The 22,190-nt window shown below is 48.5% G+C and overlaps 1 long non-coding RNA gene and 1 pseudogene across 1 annotated transcript; one reads left to right on the top strand and one right to left on the bottom strand.

The window, feature by feature from the left end:
* The first annotated feature begins 256 nt into the window (after window positions 1-256).
* LOC145537099 (uncharacterized) lies at window positions 257-4,024 on the top strand. Its single transcript, XR_014076203.1, has 2 exons — window positions 257-463; window positions 3,717-4,024. It is a non-coding gene; the product is annotated as an uncharacterized LOC145537099 (long non-coding RNA).
* Window positions 4,025-21,526: 17,502 nt separating this feature from the next.
* Window positions 21,527-21,979, bottom strand: LOC145535625 (protein FAM209 pseudogene; annotated as a pseudogene).
* Between the last annotated feature and the right edge of the window lie 211 nt (window positions 21,980-22,190).

A 22,190-nucleotide genomic window follows, 5' to 3' on the forward strand; every position in this document is an offset into this window, starting at 1 on the left:
GGCGGAGTCTGGTCCTAGAGAGGACGACCTCTGGGATCAGTGAGAGGCGGCGTCAGGTCCTAGAGAGGAAAGATAACACGGAGATGTGAGAGGCGGTGTCACGTTCTAGAAAGGAACGATGTCAGGGATCAGTGAGAGGCGGCCTCAAGTCCTAGAGAGGAAGACCTCAAGGACCAGTGAGAGGCGGCGACAGGTCCTAGACAGGAGAGACGTCACGGAAAGACGTCACAGAGCCGTCAGAGGCGGTGTCCAATACTGGAGAGGAAAGACGTCAGGGATCAGTGAGAAGCGGCACGACTTCCTAGAGAGGAAAGACGTCAGGAATCAGTGAGAGGCGGTGTCCGGTCCTAGGGAGGAAATACGCTACGGAGCCATAAGAGGCGGCGACCCGGCCTGGAGAGGAAGACCTCAGGGATCAGTGAGAAGCGGCATCATGTCCTAGAGAGGAATACGTCAGGGATGAGTAAGTGGCGGCCTCAGGTCCTAGAGAGCAATACGACAGCGATCAGTGAGAGGCGGCCCCACGTCCTAGAGAGGAAGACGTCAGGGACCAGTGAGAGGTGGCGTCAGGTCCTAGAGACGACGACCTCAGGTATCAGTGAGAGGCGGCGTCAGGTCCTAGAGAGGAAAGATATCACGGAGCTGTGAGAGGCGGCGTCCGGTCCTAGAGAGGAAAGATATCACGGATATGTGAGAGGCGGTGTCACATTTTAGAGAGGATCGACGTCAGGGATCATTGAAAGGTGGGCACGGGTACTAGAGAGGAAAAGCATCACGGAGCCGTGAGAGGCCGTGTCACATCCTAGAGAGGACGACGTCAGGGATCAGTGAGAGGAGGCGTCCGTTCCTAGAGAGGACGACCTCAGGGATCAGTGAGAGGCGGCGTCCAGTCCTAGAGAGGAAAGACGTCTGTGATCAGTTAGAGGCGGCGTCCTGTCCTAGAGAGGACAACGTCAGGGATCAGTGAGAGGCGGCGTCCAGTCCTAGAGAGGAGAGACGTCTGGGATCACTGAGAGGCGTCGTCCGGTCCTAGAGAGGATGACGTCACGGATCAGTGAGAGGTGGCGTCCAGTCCTAGAGAGGAAAGACGTCTGGGATAAGTGAGAGGCGGCGTCCAGTCCTAGAGAGGAAAGACGTCTGGGATCAGTGAGAGGCGGCGTCCAGTCCTAGAGAGGAAAGACGTCTGGGATCAGTGAGAGGGGGCGCCCGCTCCTAGAGAGGAAAGACGTGTGGGATCAGTGAGAGGGGGCGTCCAGTCCTAGAGAGGATGACGTCACGGATCAGTGAGAGGCGGCGTCCAGTCCTAGAGAGGAAAGACGTCTGGGATCAGTGAGAGGCGGCGTCCAGTCCTAGAGAAGAAAGACGTCTGGGATCAGTGAGAGGCGGCGTCCCGTCCTAGAGAGGACGACGTCAGGGATCAGTGAGAGGCAACGTCACTTCCTAGAGAGGAAGACCGGAGGGATAAGTGAGAGGCAGCGTCACCGCCTAGAGAGGAAGACGTTAGGGATGACTGACAGGCTGCAACAGGTCCTAGAGACAAAAGATATCACGGAAAGTCGTCAAGGAGCCATGAGAGGCAGTGTCCGGTCCTAGAGAGGACGACCTCAGATCAGTAAGAGGCAGCGACAGGTCCTAGAGAGGAAAGACGTCACGGATCAGTGAGAGGCGGCGACAGGTCCTAGAGAGGAAAGACGTCTGGGATCAGTGAGAGGCGGCGTCCGCTCCTAGAGAGGATGACGTCACGGATCAGTGAGAGGCGGCGTCCAGTCGTAGAGAGGAAAGACGTCTGGGATCAGTGAGAGGCGGCGTCTGGTCCTAGAGAGGAAAGACGTCTGGCATCAGTGAGAAGCGGCATCATGTCCTAGAGAGGAATACGTCAGGGATGAGTAAGAGGCGGCGTCAGGTCCTAGAGAGGAAGACGTGAGGGACCAGTGAGAGGCGGTATCATGTCCTAGAGAGGAAAGATATCATGGAGCTCTGAGAGGCGGAGTCCAGTCCTAGAGAGGACGACCTCTGGGATCAGTGAGAGGCGGCGTCAGGTCCTAGAGAGGACAACGTCAGGGATCAGTGAGAGGCGGCGTCCATTCCTAGAGAGGAAAGACGTCTGGGATCAGTGAGAGGCGGCGTCCAGTCCTAGAGAGGAATGACGTCTGTGATCAGTGAGAGGCGGCGTCCTGTCCTAGAGAGGAATACGTCAGGGATGAGTAAGTGGCGGCCTCAGGTCCTAGAGAGCAATACGACAGCGATCAGTGAGAGGCGGCCCCACGTCCTAGAGAGGAAGACGTCAGGGACCAGTGAGAGGTGGCGTCAGGTCCTAGAGACGACGACCTCAGGTATCAGTGAGAGGCGGCGTCAGGTCCTAGAGAGGAAAGATATCACGGAGCTGTGAGAGGCGGCGTCCGGTCCTAGAGAGGAAAGATATCACGGATATGTGAGAGGCGGTGTCACGTTTTAGAGAGGATCGACGTCAGGGATCATTGAAAGGTGGGCACGGGTACTAGAGAGGAAAAGCATCACGGAGCCGTGAGAGGCAGTGTCACATCCTAGAGAGGACGACGTCAGGGATCAGTGAGAGGAGGCGTCCGTTCCTAGAGAGGACGACCTCAGGGATCAGTGAGAGGCGGCGTCCGGTCCTAGAGAGGATGACGTCACGGATCAGTGAGAGGTGGCGTCCAGTCCTAGAGAGGAAAGACGTCTGGGATCAGTGAGAGGCGGCGTCCAGTCCTAGAGAGGAAAGATGTCTGGGATCAGTGGGAGGCGGCGTCCAGTCCTAGAGAGGAAAGACGTCTGGGATCAGTGAGAGGCGGCGTCCAATCCTAGAGAGGACGACGTCAGGGATCAGTGAGAGGCAACGTCACTTCCTAGAGAGGAAGACCGGAGGGATAAGTGAGAGGCAGCGTCACCGCCTAGAGAGGAAGACGTTAGGGGTGAGTGACAGGCTGCAACAGGTCCTAGAGACAAAAGATATCACGGAAAGTCGTCAAGGAGCCATGAGAGGCAGTGTCCGGTCCTAGAGGGGACGACCTCAGATCAGTAAGAGGCAGCGACAGGTCCTAGAGAGGAAAGACGTCACGGATCAGTGAGAGGCGGCGACAGGTCCTAGAGAGGAAAGACGTCTGGGATCAGTCAGAGGCGGCGTCCGCTCCTAGAGAGGATGACGTCACGGATCAGTGAGAGGCGGCGTCCAGTCCTAGAGAGGAAAGACGTCTGGGATCAGTGAGAGGCGGCGTCTGGTCCTAGAGAGGAAAGATATCATGGAGCTCTGAGAGGCGGAGTCCAGTCCTAGAGAGGACGACCTCTGGGATCAGTGAGAGGCGGCGTCAGGTCCTACAGAGGACAACGTCTGGGATCAGTGAGAGGCGGCGTCCAGTCCTAGAGAGGAAAGACGTCTGGGATCAGTGAGAGGTGGCGTCCAGTCCTAGAGAGGAATGAGGTCTGTGATCAGTTAGAGGCGGCGTCCTGTCCTAGAGAGGACAACGTCAGGGATCAGTGAGAGGCGGCGTCCAGTCCTAGAGAGGAAAGACGTCTGGGATCAGTGAGAGGTGGCGTCCGTTCCTAGAGAGGAAAGACGCCACGAAGCCGTCAGAGGTGGTGTCAAGGTCCTAGAAAGGGTTAGGGTTAGGGGTTAGGGGTTGGGTTAGGGTTTGCGGTTAGGGTTAGGGTTCAGTACCCACCTTGAGGTCAGGGTGCAGGCTCACGGCGTCCTCTCCCCTCAGCGGGGCAAGAGGCTAGTGTGCCAGTCTCAGCCACCTGCCCTGAAGACCGAGGAGCAGTCCAAGCACGAGCTGATGGACAAGGACAAGGAGGAGCAGCTGTTTCTCTTCACATAGCTCGCGGGGCTCCTTCTGGCTGAACAGAATCATAGACGGAGGCATGGGGAGCAGAGGCGGAGCCTGCACGCCAGCACTGGACCCCCGCCCTCGCCCCTCGTCCCCCATGCTTTGCCTTCAGACTCACCTTAAATAAAAGCTGTGTTGCTCAGGTACCTCCAGGCCTGTCTCGGGAGGCAGGCACGGTAACAAAATGTCAGTCTCCCCTCATTTGTCACTTAAACCAGCAAATGATAAGGGGTAGAGGAAGAGATGGTTGGATGGCCTCACCGACTGAATGGACGTGAGTTTTTAGCAAACTCCGAGAGATAGTGAAGGGACAGGGAAGGCTGGTGTGCTGCAGTCCATGGGGTCGCAGAGAGTCAGACATGACTCAGTGACTGAACAACAATGATAAGGGATGAGCCCATTTGGATGTCCTGTCAGTCAGCTGCTGAGACAGACGTCCTGCGGTGACTGGGGTGGGATCAATTGCAGTTCTGCACAAGGTGAGGTGGGAGATCAACTGCATGTTAACCTGAGGTGACAGGTAAAAACTCCAGTGTAAACCGAAGTGATGTGTGTGATCCACCCTGGGATCTTCTTCAGCTCCACCCAACACTGATGCGTTGTAGGATGACTCCTAGCTGCCAAGGAGCTCAAGTGTGGGAACAAGCACTGTTACACTTGAGGTGAGATGTAGGCTCAGACTCAGGCTCTCTGAGACGTAATTGTGAAGTTCATCCATTTTTCTACCTGAGGGATGTAGAGGATCATCTCTAGGTGGAACTGAGTGGAGGTGTGGGGTCAGCTCAACACAGAGGGTGAGGTGTGGCCTCAGCCCCGAAATCCAGGGAGGTGAGGTGTGGGTCACTGCCAGCTCCACCAAGGGTTTAGGTGTGGGTCAGCCCCCAACTCCTCCATGGGGTGAGGTGAGGGGTCAGCCCCCAACTACACATGGGGTGTTGTTTGAGGTCAGCCCCAGCTGCACCATGGGGTTTGGAGTGGCTTCACCCCCAGCTCCACTTGGGGTGAGAAGTGGGTTCAGCCCCAGCTCCACAGTGGGGCGAGATGTGGGATCAGCCCCAGGTCCACCTTGAGGTGAGATGTGGGGTCAGATCCAACTCCACCTGGGGTGAGTTGTGGGTCAGTGCTTGCTCCACAGTAGGGTGAGGTATGTCGTCAGCCCTAACACGTGTGGGATGAGGGGTGGGGTCAGGCCCATTTCCATTGTGGTGTGAGCTGTGGGATCAGCCCCAACTCCACGTGGGGTGAGGTATGGGTTCAGCCCCAGCTCCACCATGGGGTGAGGTGTGGCGTCAGCCCAACTGTTCTGTGGGGTGAAGTCTGGGGTCAGCCCCTAACTCCACCATGGGGTGAGATTGAGGTCAGCTCCAGCTCCACGTGGGGTGAGGTGTCGGTTCACACAACCCCACGAGGGGTGAGGTGTGGGGTCAGCACCAACTGTATGTGTGGTGAGGTGTGGGGTCAGTCTCAACTCCACATGGGGTGAGTTGTGTGGTGAGCACCAGCTCCACCATGGGGTGAGCTGTGCCGTCAGCCCCTGCTCCACCATCTGGTGAGATGTGTGGTCAGCCAAAACGCCACCGTAGGGTGTGGTATGGAGTAAGATCCATCTCCACTGTGGGGTGAGGTGTGTGGTCAGCCCCAGGTCCACAGAGGGGTGAGGTCTGGGGTCTACCCCAAACTCCTCCATTGTGTGAGTTGTGGGGTGTGCCCCCAACTCCTCCGAGTGGTGAGGTGTGGTGTCAGCCCTAATTCCACCGTGGGATGAGGTGTTGGGTCAGCCCCAGGTCCACCATGGGGTGAGGTGTGTGGTCATCCACGACTCCACTGTAGGGTGTGGTGTGGGGTAAGGCCCATCTCTACTGTGGGGTGAGGTGTGGGGTCAGCCCTATCTCCACTGTGGAGTGAGTTGTGTGGTCAGCCCCAGCTCCACCGTGGGCTGAGGTCTGGGGTCTACTCACAAGTCCTCCGTGGGTTGAGGTGTGGGGTCAGTCCCCAACTCTTCCATGGGATGAGGTGTGTTGTCAGCCCCAAATCCACCGTGGGGTGATGTTTGGGTCAGCCCCACTGGGGGTGAGGTGTGGGGTCAGCACCAGCTCCACCATTGGGTGAGGTGTGGGGTCAGCTCCCAACCCCGCCACGTGGTGAGGTGTGGGGTCAGACCAACTCCTCTGTGGGGTGGGGTGTGTGCTCAGCCCCCAGCTCCACGTGGGGAGAGGAGTGGGATTAGCCAAAACTCCATGTGGGTTGAGCTGCGGAGTCAGCCCCATCTCCACCTGGGTTGAAATGTGGTATCAGACCCAGGTCCACCGTGGGCTGAGGTGTGGGATCAACCGCCAACTCCACGTGGGTTGTTGTGTGGGGTTAGTGCAACTCTACATGGGATGAGGTGTGGGATCACCGCAAGGTCCACCTTGAGGTGAGGTGTGGGGTCAGATCCAACTCCACTTGGGGTGAGTTGTGGGTTCAGCCAAAGCTCCACAGTTGGTTGAGGTATGTCGTCAGCCCTAACACACGTGGGATAAAGTGTGGGGTCAGGCCCATTTCCACCGTGGTGTGAGCTATGGGATCAGCCCCAACCCACAGCCAGCAATTCCATTTGGGGTGAAGTGTGGGGTCAGCCCCCAACCCAAAGTGGGGTGAGGTGTAAATCAGGCGGAAATCCACTTGGGGTCAGGTGAGGGGTCCACCCAACTCCACGTGCAGTGAGGTGTGGTGTCAGCCCCGAATGCACCATGGGATGAGATGTTGGGTCAGCCCCACTGGGGGTGAGGTGTGAGGTCAGCACCAGCTCCACCATGGGGTGAGGTGTGGGTTCAGTCCCCAACTCCTCCGTGGGGTGAGGTTTTGGATCAGTCCCAACTTCATCATGGGGTGAGGTGTGGGGACAGCCCCCAACTGCTCCATGGGGTGAGATGTGGGGTCATTTCCCAACCCCTCCATTGGTGAGGTGTGTATTCAGCTCCAACTCCATCATTGGGTGAGGTGTGGGTTCCTGCCTCATCTCCTCCGTGGGGTGAGGTATGGGATCAGCCCCAGGTCCACCATGGTGTGAGGTGTGGGGTAAGCCCTACTGTGGGCTAAGGTTGTGGGTAAGCCCCCACCGTGCGGTTAGGTGTGGTGTCAGCCACAATTCCACAATGGGGTGAGGTGTGGGGTCAGCCCATGCTCCACCATGGGGTGAGGTGTGGGGTCAGTCTGCAACTCTTCCGTGGGATGAGGTGTGGTGTCAGCCCCAAATCCACCGTGGGGTGAGGTGTTGGGTCAGCCCCACCAGGGGTGAGGTGTGGGGTCAGCCCCAGCTGCACCATGATATGAGGTGTTGGGTCAGCCCCAGGTCCACCGTCGGATGGTGTGTTGAATCAGCCCCAGATCCACTTGGCTTGAGGTGTGGGGTTGGGCCCAGCTCCACCGACAGGTGAGGTGTGAGGTGAGCCTCAGCTCATCCGTGGTGAGACGTGTGGTGTCAGCCCCAGCTCCTCCGTGTGGTGAGGTGTGGGGTTAGAACCAGCCGGCCCATGGGGTCAGGTGTCGGATCAGTACCAGCTCAACCGTTGGGTGAGGTGTGGTGTCAGCCCGAGCTCTACCGTGGGGTCAGGTGTGGGGTCAGCTCAAGCTCCACTGTGGGGTTAGTAGTGGGGTCAGCCCCAGCTCCACCACTGGGTGATGTGGGGTCAGCCCCAGCTCCCCCATGGGGTGAGGTGCGAGGTCAGCCCCAAATCCACCATGGGGTGAGGGGTCGTAAAGGGAAGAGGAGAAGGGAGCGACAGAGGATGAGATTGTGTGGATGGCACCACCGACTCAATGGACGTGAGTTTGAGCAAACTCCGGGAGATCATGAGGGACAGGGAGGCCTGGCGTGCTGCAGTCCATGGGGTCACAGAGTGTGGGTCACGACTTGGGGACTGAACAACAAAGAGGTACTCATAAGCAAAACTCTTAAGGTTGCTATTTCAGGGAATGGCCACAAGGCGGCAGGATTCTTGCATGCCCAGTTGTGATAACCTTGGCAATGAAAACTTTCGAGTTTTAACTCAGGACTGTAATTTAATATGGAATGTACCTGAAGAAACACCCCAAAGCTTGTGTGTTCTTCCTGAACATTCTTATGTATTTATTTTAATAATTTTATGTATTTATTGGCCATGCCACGCGGCTCGTGGGATCTTTATTTCCCTGCCCAAGGATCGAACCTTCGCCCTCTGCATTGGCAGCATAGAATCTTAACCACTGAACTGCAGGGAAGTCCCCCTGAGCATTCTTTTTTTAAACGAACCTTTATTTTATACTGTAGTGGCACTGACATACTATGTGTTGTTGGTGGCAGGTGAACGGAATGTATTTTCTATTTTGTTGTTGTTGTTCAGTCGCCAAGTCATGTCTGACTCTTTTTGTAGGAGCGTTCCCTTTTTATCAGGCCCTGTTACACTGGTAAAACATCTATTTGTGTATACATAAGTGTACTTAATTATAAATGTCTAGGTACATAGATACATAAACGTCCAGATTGATAGTGATATAAATGTCTAGGTACATAGATATATAAATGTCTATATGCATAGATATATAGATACATAAATACCTAGATACATAGAAACATAAATATCTATATACATAGACATATCAATATCTGTATACATGGAAGATGGTTACACAGTGGAAAATGCAAGAGACAACCTTATCGACAAAATAAGTGATAAAGATCGTGGCCTTTATAAGAGTATACTAGGAGAGAGAAACATAAACAATTTCAAACAAAGAGAACAAAGCTAACCACGATTCATGTAACTAGTTTTAATCTGGTGGCAATAAACCAAGTCCCCAGGGGAGTCAGTAGATGATGGCAAATTCTGGAAGGGTCAGATAGTGAAAACAAATTCAATGTTTCATCTTTGTTTACAAAGTATACCTTATCAATTTATGGATTCATACTTGTTGATACCTCCTTAAGTATGTATCATCCTATATATATCCTCACATGGCCACATCCAAACTGTTTCAACTCAAATCATTCCAAGCATAACTCCAACTTGTTGCAACTCTAGTTAGTCAGTTGTTGCAATTTCATGAAACAGGCACATTGTGATTCTTTCGTATAGACCAGTAAAGGCTAGGGTTTCTGTCTAATGTTTTTTTTAGAGGCCTTAGAAATCATTGAAAATTTCAACTCTTCTCCCTGCTTCACCTTGTTCTGATTCAATCGACATGGGAAGAGCTGTGGAAAGAGTGTTTAATATAATCTGAACTCACCAGGTATCTATTATTTGGTGTACATGAAGATCTGAGAAGTAGACTTTGATGGGTATAACAAGAAATATTGTGGATGTAGAACATAATTAGAAATTGCGAGAGTCATTTGACCAGAGAACAATCACAATGGGTCAACTTTATCTCCCACACCCATGAGGACAAGTTTATCTTGGTAATAACATCAGCAACTGAGGAGTGAAAGTGTTATATCACTGTGAAAAATGATTATGAAAAGAAATCTATGAAATGTTTTCATAGATAGAACACAACTTTCCAAGAGGCTTTAAATTTCAGGTAAATGTTTTATTCTTTGAAATCTTGAGTGGATTACAGACTCGGTGTACGTTTTACAGACTGTTCCAAGTAACATTCTATTCCATCCTGGAACGAATACATCACTTTGATTCATGCCCTTGTGACACACTTAATCAGACTTGGAGACAATCTATGTTGGAGAGTGCTGTCAACCAATTTGTGCATACCAGCTGCAGATCTGACAAGAAACATTTACTCTCCCGTGGTTGTTGCTGTTCAGTTGCTGAGTTGTGTCTGACTCTTTGTGACCCCATGGACTGCAGCACGCCAGGAATCCCTGTCCTTCACCATCTCCTGGAGATTGCTCAAACTGCTGTCCACTGAATTGGTGATGCCATCCAACCATCTCTCCCTCTGTCGTCCCCTTCTCCATTTGCCTTCAATCTTTCCCAGTATCAGTCTTTTCCAGTGGGTCGGCTCTTCACATCAGGTGGCCGAAGGATTGGAGCTTTGGTTTCAGCATCAGTCCTTCCTATGAATATTCAGGACTGATTTCCTTTAGGATTGACTGGTTTGATCTCCTTGCAGTCCAAGGGACTCTCAAGAGTCTTCTCTAGCACCACAGTTTGAAAGCATCAGTTCTTCGGTGCTCTGCCTTCTTTGCGGTCCTACTCTCACATCCGTATATGACTACTGCAAAAACCGGTAGCTTTTACTCCCACATACGGGATGTCAAATTTGCTTTTACATACTGCCTGCTGTATTTAGACTCTCGGTTCAGACTTCATGTAACCATGTAGTGTTGTATTTAAATCCAATTTGAAACAAAGCTTTAAGAATGTTTTGCCTACCAGTAGCGTTCTATTTTCACCAGCACCTCTTACCTTGGTGTGACATCTCAAAACTCAGAAATCCTTACATGTTGATATGAATATCAATTTCATTGTAGCAGAGTTTGAACAGAGAAGTGAAAAAATCAGGATGCCTATTTTATCCGATTTCTCCAGGCAGAAAATTGAAGCTGCTTGTTGCTGTTCAGTCACTCAGTCGTGTCCAACTCTTTGCGACCCCATAGATTTCAGCACGCTGGGCTTCCCTGTCCTTCACCATCTCCCAGAGTTGGCTCAAACTCATGTCCGTTGGGTCGGTGATGCCATCCAACCATCTCGCCCCCCGTCGTCCCCTTCTTCTTCTGCCGTCAGTCTTTGAAATTGAAACTGTTAGAAGGCAGAGTTCATGCAGCTTATGGGCTCCTTGACTCAATCTTTTTGCAGGAATTTTCTTATGTATTTTTTCAAGTGTGACCTTTCCTTCATATAATAGCCAATAACAGAATTAGAAGAAACTAATTTGAAATGACGGAATGTTTCCACCCTGACAATCTGAACACAAAGGAACCAGTGGGAACTGCAAAGATCTGGGGTCAGGCTTTTAAGAATATTTTAGGTTGGCAAATAATAACCAATATGCTTTCAATTTGAACAATGTTTATTCTGATAAAGAAGATCCTTTTCTAGAAGGCTTCCAGTGTGGCTGCCTCCTGCTGGAAGCCTTGGATGATGGAATCAGGGCACTTTCTGTCTGTCTGTACAGGACCCTGGGCTCATCTCTAAGAAATCCCTGGATCTCCCCTGCATCCTGACCACCATGTGCCCAAAGATATTGGTAACGGTTTGGTTTTGCCTGTTGAAGTGTTTAATGACAAAGATTCTTTCAGTTTCCTGGTGTGGGTGACATGTGGAGCCCAGTGATGATTTTTTCTTTAAGAACCTTACTTGCTAGTGAAAGGTTGTTGCTGAGCCACAGAAAAACGGCCGGGATTCTTGGCCTCTGGAGGAGAAGAATTCAATCCTGGGCCAGAGACGAGGCTGGATCGCTCAGAGCTTTGGTGTGATCAAGTTTTATTAAAGTATAAAGGAGATAGAGAAAGCTTCTGACATAGGCATCAGAAGGGGGCAGGAAGAGCACCCCCCTGCTAGCCTTCAGCTGGATGTTATATAGTCACTAGCAGTTTGTTAATGTAAGGAAGAAATGTCTTATACTCAGACATTGTTCCCCTAATCTATGTAAATGAAACTATTTGCATGATCTGCCTTTCTGCAAAATTCAAGTCAATCGTTTTATGACTCGGAATGTCCAGTGACCAGATTATTCGAAAATACATCCTATGGATGAGGGGTCTGGTGCCATTCTGAGTTTAACATGCTGGTTTGCCAGGTAGGTTCTGAGCCATTAGGCGGAAGACAGCATTTGGGGTAAATGCAGAGTACATTAACATAGCTTAAGACAAACATTTCCTTAAGAAAAATGCATTGGTTAACTCAAAGTTTGAGAATAGTTAACTTCAGGTGAAACCAGGTGTCATGGCAACACAGTATTTTTTTTTAATACATTTATTTATTTTAGTTGGGGTCTAATTACTTGACAATATTGTAGCAGTTTTTGCCATCCATTGACATGAATCAGCCATGAGTTTACATGTGTTCCCCTTCCTGGACCCCCCTCCCACCTCCCTCCCCATCCCATCCCTCTGGGTCATCCCATTGCCCCAGCCCTGAGGGTGGGACATTCTGGGAGAATAGCATTGAAACATGTATATTATCATACGTGAAACAGAACACCATTCCATGTTCGATGCATGAGACAACACAGTATTTTAAGAGAAACCTCTTTTAAATTTGTATAGAGAAGGGGGAAAATATCGCTAGTTTGTTTTTTCCTGCCGCTTAAGAGAGATAAAATGCCTGACACTTGCAGCCTATTTCCTCCGTTTGGAGACCCCTGGCCTTCCTGCCTGTTGCCCTCTCTCATTCCCCCCTTTTCTTTTAGGAGAATTATGTTGCCTAGGGAAAAGGGACGTCGTTTTTGTTCCATAACTGCTTCCAAGCTGACAAGGGGCGTTGTCCCTAAATTATTGAGGCAACATATTCTCCTAACTCTCATATTGAGGGTGTCTGATCCAGGGGCCCCAAATAGTAGTTGGAGGAAGCTGCAGCAGTAGCAGGCATTTGAGCCACCATCACCATCTGTAACTTAAAAGCTCTCATGCACCTAGAAACAAATCCAGTTACACAGTTACGGATGCAGGGAGTAAACAGCAAAAACAAAATCACCAGAATTATTGTAATTAAACTAGTTTTCCCCCATGGGGAACTAGTTAACGTCTCCCAAAGTGAGGCAATCGAGGCTCCAGGAGTATCCATAGCCCCAATCATCTTGTTCATGTGTTTAGCAAAATGAGTAACGTTGGTGCTCGTATCAGGTATATATGTACAGCACTGGGTATGAATAATGGCACAAGTTCTTCGTTGCGCAGCTCTCCGAATATCTAAAGCCAATCTGTTTTGTAAAACCACCTTTCTAATTTGTGCTTGTTCAGCATTAAGAGCTGAAATAGCTTTTTGAGAATCTTGCAATGCCTGTTGAGTAAAATTAGTCAAAGCACCTACTCGTAGCATAACGTCTGTAGTTCCCAAAGAGGGAACAAACATTGCAGCCAAATAATCATACCAGTGAAATATAGACCTTGCCCACCGAGTTTTAAGGTGGGGTAAATTAGCAGGTTTTTTTGGAAGCTCTGAAAAGATAGAGCCGTGAGTAAAGGCGAGACCTAGGGTGCATCTCCCTGTCCAACCAGGGGGAAGCCATGCCCATAGGTAAGAGCCACATATCCAATAAGTCCCGTTTGGAGCAAGCCAGCGTGACTGAGATATCCAGTCCCAATCAGTGCCTGGCCAGACAAAGGGAGGACCTGAATTGGGGTTGGAAAATACGGGAATGATTACATTGCATATTTCCCGAGGCAAAAGTCCCAAGTGTTTCCAATCATTATAATTAAGTTGTTGACTAACTTCCGGGGATGGCTGTATTTGTTCCCAGCATATAGGGGCAGTAGATATTAGACGTCCTTTTTCAGGAGTTAGCCATATAACCTCATCCCATATTTGATAAACATCAGGTAAAAAGCCATTAGATCTAGACCTATTTGCCTTATGTGTGGCAAAAGAGTCATTAAACCGAGACAATGTATAATCAAAATTAAAAGTCACGTTATGTCCATAGTTAAGGTACAAAGTGTTGCACCAGTCCATTTTAGGGTTGTTAGATGTCATTAGTTTAAGAAGAGGCGTCACATAGGATTGTTGTCGAAGGTATTCGCAGACTTGGAGAAAGTCTTTTCCTTGAAGTGGAGATGTCCACCACGGGAAGCCTTCCACTGATGAAGAGGGGAGTGCTCCGCAGACCCAGCAGTTAGACCGATTATGAAAGGCAGCGTAGGAGTGAGCCCAGGACAGGAAGGCATTATCTTGAGGATCAAACGGCAGACTCAGGACCTTTGGAGTCAGCAGAAGTAGGCTCACATAGATGATCAGGCCCATCTGAAAGGTACAAAGTCAGAGCATAGAAAGTCAAGACATAAAATGAAGCCACTTAGTTCTGGTCAGGGTGCCACCTCTTAACTCGAGTGTGATGTACCCACGAATCAATTCCTGGCACTTTGACAGCTGTGGGAGAAGAAAGAATAACTTGGCAAGGACCTTCCCAGAGGGGCTCAAGGGATTGGCCACCAGACCCAAAGTTTGTATGAGGACCTCAGTTCCTGGCTCAAATAGAGGCTTGCTTGACTCAGAGGCTGGGTCAGGAGTCCTCTCCCGGAGTTCTGTTAATGCCTGTTGAAAAGCTGAGAGCCGAGTTACATAATTAGTTAATTCCAAGGCTTCAGGGTCTATAACAATGTCTGTGCGTAAGAAACGCCTTCTATAAATACATTTAAAGGGGGACAGTCCCTCCTTTTTGGGGGCAGTTCGAGCCCTCATTAAAGCTATGGGTAGGACTTCAATTGTCCTGAGTCTCTTGAGTTAATTGACGCAGGTGTCTTTTGATAATGTCATTAGCTTTTTCAACCTTTCTTGAGGATTGGGGTCTCCAGGAACAGTGTAAGTGATATTCTATTCCTAGAGCTTTAGACACCCCCTGAGTTACGGCAGCTTTAAAGGCGGAGCCGTTGTCACTCTGAAGGCTCCGTGGCAGCCCAAACCTGGGGATAATTCTATGGATTAAAATCTTTATAACCTCCTTAGCCTGTTCACTATGACAGGGAAAAGCCTCAATCCATTCAGCAAAAGTATCCACCCAAACTTGTATGCAAGAATATCCATTAGCAAAAAAAAAAAAAAGAATATCCATTAGCTTTTGGCATATGAGTAAAATCAATTTCCCACCCAGTCCTCTCCAGGATCCTTTCCACTTCGTTGTAATCCAGATTTTGCCAGCTTTTTAGTCTTTGGGTTATTTTTTTGACAAACCTCACACCTTTTGATAATGTTCTTTCAAGTTTTTATTACATTTTTACCTTCAAACAAATGAGAAGCCATCTGGTAAGTACTCTCTGCACCCAAATGAAAACTCTGGTGTAAACCCTTAAGGATTTTCCATTGAGCATTTTCAGGAATTATTAATCATCCATCTTCGGACTGTAACCATCCTTTATCAGTAATCTTTGCTCCTCTTTTCTCATCTTTCTAATTCTTCCTCAGTATATTGTGGTTTTTCCCGCTCCACAGGACCTGTCCAGATCAAAGGCGTCTGTAGTGAAGGGGATTGGGTAAAGTGCTGCTTTTCTGGCGTCAGCCAGCTGATTACCTTCGGGCTATTTTACTCCCATCCCTGTTGTGTCTTTTGCAATGCATAACAGCTACTTCCTCAGGACAATATATAGCAGTTAAAAGTCTCCCGATCTCTCTGAAATGTTTAATAGGTTCTCCTGTTGCTGTGTTAACCTGCCTTTCTTTCTATATGGCAGCACAAGCATGTAAAGTCAAATAAGCAGACTTAGAATCAGTGTAGATATTTACTCGCTGCCCTTTGTTTAACTCTAGAGCTCGGGTCAGAGCCACAAGCTCCGCTAACTGAGCACTAGTTCCCTGGGGGAGAGATTTTGTTTTAAAAACCTGTTCAGCCATCACCACTGCATAACCTGCTTTATGCTTTCCATCTCGAACAAGAGAACTGCCATCTGTAAATATTTCCATGTCAGGATTGTCTAATGGGGTATCCATTAGATCTTCCCGAGCTGCATAGTTTAAAGTTAGAAATTGGGAACAATCACGATCTGGTGTTTCATTTTCCTTCTCAGGAAGGAAAGTGGCAGGATTTAAATTCCCACAAACTTTAAGCTTAGTTACTGGTCCTTCTAACAACAATGACTGATATTTAAGAAGCCTACTGTCTGTCATCCAGATATTAACCTTAGAATTTAAGATTCCACTCACATCATGAGAAGTCAGTACAGTAAGGTTTCATCCATTAATTATTTTTAAAGCTTCTGGTGCTAATAAAGCCGCTGCTCCAATTACTCTTAGGCGGTGGGGCCACCCACGTGAAATTACATCTAATTGTCGGCTTAGATAAGCAATAGGTTGCTGGTGAGGTCCTCGGGGTTGTGTTAAAACTCCCAAGGCCATACCTTTTCTTTTAGTGACAAACAAATGAAATTCTGACCCTGTGGGCAAGCTCAGAGCGGGAGCTTGCAGGAGAGCCGCCTGTAGAACCTTAAAAGCCTTTTGAGTATCTGGAGCCCAAACCAGTTTGTCGGTTTGGGCCTGCTCAGTTTCAGCGATACGTTTATATAAAGGCCAGGCAAGTTCCCCATAACCCGGAATCCAAATGCGACAGTAGCCTGTGATTTCCAAAAATCCTCTCGGTTGTCTTAAAGTCATAGGTAGGGGATGATTTAGTATAGGTTTAATTCTCTCGGGGCCTATGGCCCTAGTCCCTTCTGATATGATTAGGCCCAGATATCTAACAGATTGTTGACAAAGCTGAGCCTTTTCTCTTGATGCCTTGTAACCGCAGCCTGCCAGAAAGTTTGAGACATCTTCTGAGGCTTGTGAACAAGCTTCCTCTGTCTCAGCACAGAGCAAAATATCATCTACATATTGTAACACCACCGCTCCAGAACTATTAAAGTGTTGTAGATCCCGGGACAAACTTTGTCCAAATAAGTGAGGACTGTCACGAAATCCCTGGGGCAAAACTGTCCAGGTTAACTGAGACGCTGGCTGCGTAGGGTCTTCAACGGCAAATAGAAATTGACTTTCCTCCGCCAAAGGCACTGAATAGAAGGCATCTTTTACATCCATTACTGAGAAATATTTGGCTCGTTCAGGAATTTCAGACAATAGAGTATAAGGATTAGGCACCACAGGATGTAAAGGAACTACAGCCTCATTTATTATTCCTAAGTCTTGAACTAGTCTCCAGTTACCATTTGATTTCTTTATACCCAAAATAGGAGTGTTGCATGGACTGTTACAGGGAATTAATAGTCCCTGCTCCTTTAAATTTTCGATGATGGGTCTTAACCCTTCCTTAACCTCAGGTTTTAGTGGATACTGCTTCTTATGTGGGAATAAGTGCTCAATTCTTTGAGCTTATCAACTACAAGAATAGCATTTTGTGCTCGACCCACCGATTTTCCATCAGCCCATACTCTAGGGTTTACATTTGGTTCAATTAAAGGGAGAGAAAGGGAGGGCTCCATATTCATGAAAACAGAGGCATGGACATTACTCAGTATCTCTCTCCCCAAAAGGGGTGAGGGCGATTCTGGCACGATCAGAAACTCGTGTGAAAATAGCACCGAATCCCAGTCACAACTGACAGAAACACAGAAGTAATACCTTTTGGCTCGTCCAGACAGTCCCATTATGGAAGCGAATCGGGAAGAAAGTGGGCCAGGGGCTTCAGTAAGCACGGAGTAAGTTTGCCCCAGTATCTAAAAGGAAATTGACGGATTGGCCTCTCACAGTTATTAATACCCGGGGTTCCTCAGGTGTAATTAGGACGGGAGCTTGTGTGGGGACCCCCGGGCACCTTCAGTCCTGATTGTCTTGAGAGTCAGACCCCTGAAACCTACGCCTCTGCGGGCAGTCTCTCCTCCAGTGTGGTCCTTTGCAGACAGGACCTGGAGCCGGGGGCGGCTTAAATGCCTGAGAGCAATCCCGCTTGAGGTGCCTCTCCTTTCCACAGTAAGAGCAAACCCATCCCTTTTCACCTGGGTCCCTCTGGGCATTTTTCTCAGGCTATTTAAGAACAGTTCTTACAGCCATTGCGAAGGCTTCCGCCTTTTTCTTTGTCTTTTTCTGCCTTTCTTTCTTTTCTTCATATTCCCTACCATAATAGACTGTCTGAGCCAGTTGTAACAGATTATCTAAAGACTGGTTAGGTCCACACGCCCGTTTTAATAGCTTACGGCGGATATCTGGAGCCGACCGAGTGAGAAATCCATCTTTTGAGATCGCTTTTCCCTCCTCACTTTCGGGATCAATCTCAGTGAATCTGCGAAGGGCTTCTCTCAGTCTATCTAGGAATTGACCAGGAGCTTCCTTTTCCTCCTGTTTTATGTTTGCCGATTTGCCATAGTTTAAAGGCTTAGCACGCGCCTGCCTGAGTCCTTCAAGAATGCATCTGACAAAATGACTCTGACCCCATCTTCCTTTAGCTGTGTTGTAGTCCCAATCCGGTTCTATAGTTGGGACCGCCTGATTCTCAGTGGGGAGAGCGGCTGTTTCGTCCTCCCTCTTCCCTACTGATTCATTACCAAGCCATTTATCTCCATAAGCAACTGCTTTTTCCAAGACTCGACTCTTTGAGTCGGGAGTCAGCGTGTGTCCCAAGATATACATCACATCCTTCCAAGTAAGGTCATAAAGCAAAGTAACACCTTTAAAAGCTCTAATATATTTTTCTGGGTCCTCTAAATAGTCTCCCAGATCCTCCTTAATTCTTTGTATTTCTTCATAAGAAAAAGGCTTATTCACTCTCATAGACTGATTATTTCTCCCGGTGGGTGCTTCATGAAGAGGCAACAGCTTGTGCCGCTGTTCCTCAGTCTCTCTGGCTGCTCTGCGCAGAAGATCCCAGGGATAGATTGGAGAAACCTGATTTTCTTTCTCTCCTTGTCTCCTGTCTTCCATCCCATCTCTCACTTCGATGGTCTGAGTTTCTACTGAAACCAAAGTAGTCTGAGGTCGTACTGAGACAGGTGTTGGTTCGACCTCTATATGGGCAGTTTGAATCTCAGTTTGGGTTTCCACTGAGACCAAGGCAGCCCTTCTTGCGGGGGTGGGGTGGGGTTCTGGTTTTCAGTTGGGAGCCCCGGGTATGGGGGCAAAGTAGGAGGACAGGAGGGAGCTGAAGGTGTCACACCCAAACCTACACCCTTAGGACACAAGTCTGGCATATTTCGCAGAGAGAAAAAGGGCAACACATATGCTACTTCTACCCATTTCTCTTGTTTTTTTTTACAGAACCGGTCTAATTGTAGAACAGTATTATACTTAAGAGACCCTCCAACTGGCCACCGTTCGCCATCCTCCAGTGGGTACCGCGGCCATGCAGTATCACATAGGAAGACCAGGTGTGTCTTCTTTAAGCCCTGGGGATCAAATCTATCCTAGTTTTTCAGGATACAGTTCAAAGGAGTGAGGCTGGAATTGTTAGCTCCCATCTGTAAGAGAGAAAAAAAGCGACCAGCGCCCTCTTTCTATCGGAGGCGTCCCTCCCTGCTCTAGATGGGGGTGTAGACAGACTTGACACCAAAGCTTTTCTTTTTCTGGTCGGACTTAGTCTGTCCCTTACCGACGCAGGCGCCGTACTCGTCCCTCCCGGTTCTACCACCGAGACGGGGTGGGGATGCACCAGGGGTAGACCTGATGGCATCCCTGACTGACGTCCAGCTCCTCGCCGTTAAAACCTTGCTTGCCTCTGATGCCACCCGGGGTGCAATCAGAGTAACCTTCCAGAATGCCTCCCAGACCAAGACCGCTGGAGGAGACATTTGTCACCTGAGTGCCTGTGCACGACCCTGAATATATTCCTGACCACAATAAGACCAATGCGCACATAAAACTGAGATGTTCCTTCCAAGCATCACCACACCAGTATAAGAGCCTCGTCTGGGCCACTAAGAGCCAGTGTTACCAAAGGAAAAAACATCCATTGCAGTCCCAATCTGAGTAACTTTTAACCTCAGAGATGTTCCCGCAGCTAGAGCTCCATCTAGCTTCCAAACTTTCGATTCCTAGCGAGGCTAGGCGCTTGCTGACTACCAACCTCAAGTTTGGGACCCAAGGAACAGTACACAGTAACAGCATAGATCACAAGTCCCTTGAAAGTCTATGACCCGACAGATAGGTTAGTACTTCTAATTCCCAAGGAGCTATGAAATGGTCAAAGAGACCGAAAAGTTTGACCGAGAAAGGAGAGTTCGGTCCACACGCTTTGCCCATTTCTGCTCGGTCCCCAAAGGAGACACTGGGTGCCTCTTGGCATTGGCAGGTCGGTATAAACCCCCGACAGGTTTCTGCCATAAGCCGTATGAGGTCACCGCGGAACCGCAGAGCAGGGCTCCTCACTTCTTTCACGCAGATTCACACAAGCACGCCGTAGAGTTAGTAAAGTACAGCAGAAAACGTGTTCGCTCGGAGAACAAAGAACTAGAGCTCTAAGCATCCTTACCTTGTGGTGAAGAATTCCGGACGAGCCCGCAAGATGAAAGGGTGTTGCTGAGCCACAGAAAAACGGCCGGGATTCTTGGCCTCTGGAGGAGAAGAATTCAATCCTGGGCCAGAGACGAGGCTGGATCGCTCAGAGCTTTGGTGTGATCAAGTTTTATTAAAGTATAAAGGAGATAGAGAAAGCTGACATAGGCATCAGAAGGGGGCAGAAAGAGTACCTCCCTGCTAGTCTTCAGCTGGATGTTATATAGTCACTAGCAGTTTGTTAATGTAAGAAAGGAATGTCTTCAACTCAGAGTGACACCACACCCCTCATCCATAAGATGTATTTTCGAATAATCTGGGCACCGGACATTCCAGGCCATAAAAGGATTGACTTGAATTTTGCAGAAAGGCAGATCATGCAAATAGTTTCATTTACATAGATTAGGGGAACAATGTCTGAGTATAACATACTGGTTTGCCAAGTAGGTTCTGAGCCTTAGGCGAAAGACAGTGTTTGGGGTAAATGCACAGTACATTAACATAGCTTAAGACAAACATTTCCATAAGAAAAATGCATTGGTTAACTCAAAGTTTGAGAGTAGTTAACTTCAGCTGAAACCAGGTGTCATGGCAACACAGTATTTTAAGAGAAACCTCTCAAATTTGTATAGAGAAGGGAAAAAATATCGCTAGTTTGTTTTTTCCTGCCGCTTAAGAGAGATAAAATGTTTGACACTTGCAGCCTATTTCCTCCATTTGGAGACCCCTGGCCTTCCTGCCTGTTGCCCTCTCTCAAAAACGTGCTCAGTGTTATACATGATTTCAAGTTATGAGTCCTTCATGAAAATATTATTAGAAGACTATTTAAGCAAAATAATCACTGATGGTATAAACAGCAGCAGAAGTTCTGCTGAGCAGTAGATCTATTTAAACCTCAGATTAAAGATAAAACTCCTGAAGAATTTATGGTAATAAAACACAATGGAAATGCTGCAATGGAAATACGGAAATAAGATAACTTTTTAGAGTAGACTGGTGAAACTAAAATAATGAGATACCACTACACACTTATTGGAATGGTCAAATACAAAAATCTGACAAACCAATTACTGGCAAAGATGAGGAACCACAGGAACTCTCATTCCTTGTTAGTGGGATTGCAAAATGGTAGAATCACTTTGGAAGCAATTTCTTACAGAGCTAAACATTGTCATACCACATGATCTATCAATTACACTCCTAGACTGCTCATCAAATGATTTGCTAGTTAATACCCACACAAAAACATGCACATGAATTTTATAACAGCTTAATTCATACTCTCTCTCTCTCACCCACAAATTGGAAGCAACCAAAGTGTCCTTTAGTAGACGACTGGGTAAACAAACTTTGGTACATCAACATAGCAGAATATTATTCAAGAATAAAAAGAAATTAGCTAGCAAATCACAAAAAGAGATGGATGAAATCTGAATGAATGTTATAAAGTAAAATAAGCTAGTCTGGAAAAGGTTATACACTGCATGCTGCCAATTATACGACACTCTGGAAAAGGTCAAACTGTAGAGCAAATAAAAAATATCAGAGGCTTTTTTCTTTTGCTTCAGAATAGTTTTATTAGTTTGGATAAGGTATGTCAACAATCAACAATTCCTCTCCTACTCTGACATACAAATCCACTCAATCGGAGTCTTCGTCGCACCAGAGTTCATACAGTGTAATGTTATTGTGTGCATCTGCAGGAACCTCGACATTGGGAGCATTGAGGTTACTGCAGGTTGCCGTGGCAAGTTTCAGATTCCGCACCCTGGACACAAATTTCACAAGGTCCATCTCCAGCTGGGTTAAGGTGGCAAACATATAGTCTTTGTCTGGGGAAGCATTTTTCTTTTTCTGTCCCGGAGAGCCAAATGAACCGCCCTGACAGGCAGGAGGAGTCTGCACATTACTCTCACCACTCTCTCCCATCAACTTCACTGTCACATACATGAGCACAATGAAGAAAAGCCAGGGAAACATGATCTTAAGCCAGTCTCGGGCATGCTCTGGTTGATTTTGCTGAATTAGACTGTATCCTCCGCAGAGCATCTTCCCCTGGATTTCTTCGGCTCTCTCTCTCAGAGAAGTAAACATTAAGGCGCAGACACAGGTAACACCCGTGGAAAAGCACAGGAACCATTTGATGGACCACATGTGAGCCGAGAGGAAACAGCTCCTGGTGCGCTGGTTTGCCCTGGCACCTGGAGACTGAGGACCAGCCAGGGCTGGGCCCTTGGTGACGTCATAGAGGGCCCCGCCCCCACCAGAACCCATGTGGCCATTGTGATGACTTCAGGGCCGAGGG

The sequence above is a fragment of the Giraffa tippelskirchi genome, chromosome X, assembly GCF_054371585.1.
Source record: "Giraffa tippelskirchi isolate mGirTip1 chromosome X, T2T-mGirTip1v1.2.pri, whole genome shotgun sequence".
In the NCBI taxonomy this organism is placed as follows: Eukaryota; Metazoa; Chordata; class Mammalia; order Artiodactyla; family Giraffidae; genus Giraffa; species Giraffa tippelskirchi.